The following is a 1446-nucleotide window of genomic DNA, read 5'->3' as shown; positions in this document are numbered from 1 at the left end:
CTCTATCATCTATGTATGTATCTTTCTCTCTCTCTCTTTTTCTAGAGGGTGTGTGTGTTCTCCAGAGAGAGACAGAAAGGAAGTGGAGACTGCATCCCTCATGGGTACTGTTCATACCACAATCACTTCCCCACCTCTCCCTCCTTTGGGAATTTTGAACATGCACACACAGCACCCAAGATGTTTCTGAAGCTACCGGGTCCAGGATGCAAACTGCCTGGATAGCCATGTGGGATCCAGCTCACTCAACCACCAAACCATAGGCTGGCCCTTATCTATCTATCTAACAGGAGATTTAGTTTAAGGAATGAACTCACATGATTAGGGGGAATTGGCAAGTCTGAAATTTGTGGGGCAGGCTGGTTGGCTGGTAATTCCGGGAAGCATTAATGTAGTTTTGAGTGTGAAATCCGTAGGTCAGAGTAGGCAGGCTGGCAAGTCAAGGCAGAATGTCTATGCTGTTGTCTCAAGACCGAATTCACTCTTCTGGAGGCCTCAGTCATTGCCCTTAAGATCTTCAACTGACTGGATGAAGCCCACTCCCATTATGAAGGGCTGCTTCACTTCAAGCCAACACAGATGTAGACGTTAATCACACGTGTTCCTTTCCCCAACATCTATACTATCGTGTAACCAAACAACTGGGCACGTAGCCTCGTCAAGTTGACACATAAAAGTAATCGGCACACCACGCGTTGGAGGGTAGGGCCCTTTATTCCTTTGAGCCTTACGTTCCTTCTTTAAAGTGAGCTCTTAGAAGAGCTTACCTCACAGAATTAGTGAGGGCGAAGTGCAAGCGCAGAATGCATGGAATATGTCAGCTATTGTCGTGGTTGTGCCAGTGGGTGCTAAAAACACTAACGCACTGTGGACAAGGAGACGATGTTCTTGGGAATACTGGGGAATGCAAAACATGGCAGCTGCTCTGCAGCTTCTGGTTGAGGTATGACATAAGACCACAGTGGTGAGCCGTGCCTGTTCCTATCTGACTCCCCATCCCAAAGGACTGGTTCCAAACCTTTAGTTCTTGCACAAATTCCCAAAGAAATATACCTCTCCAGAATGCTGTTGCTGCTGCCTTTTTTTTTTTTTTTTTTTTTTTTTTTGGTAGGTCTCCCCCGAATTTCTCCACTTGTTTTCTGGGGGCTTGAACAATATGTCAGAGAGAATTATGTTTCATTTCTTCAGCAGCCATTTCACATTTTGTAAGAACTGCATATTCATGCCAGTAAATAGCCAAGTAGGAACCAGATGATGGCTCACTTTTCCTGGAAGTCAGGAAATCAATCAAGCTGTCAAACTTAGATGTCTGCATTGTGAAATACTGCTAAGATTCCAGAAAGCTGTTTTAAATAAGACTAATTTATATAAATGGAAATTCTCTCTCCCCCCCAACCCCTTTTTATCCCTTTTTCCTTTCTTTCCTTTTTAAAAACAAAATTTTCC

The sequence above is a fragment of the Tupaia chinensis genome, unplaced genomic scaffold (assembly GCF_000334495.1).
Source record: "Tupaia chinensis unplaced genomic scaffold, TupChi_1.0 Scaffold000238_1, whole genome shotgun sequence".
In the NCBI taxonomy this organism is placed as follows: domain Eukaryota; kingdom Metazoa; phylum Chordata; class Mammalia; order Scandentia; family Tupaiidae; genus Tupaia; species Tupaia belangeri.
Note: the sequence above shows the minus strand (reverse complement) of the source record.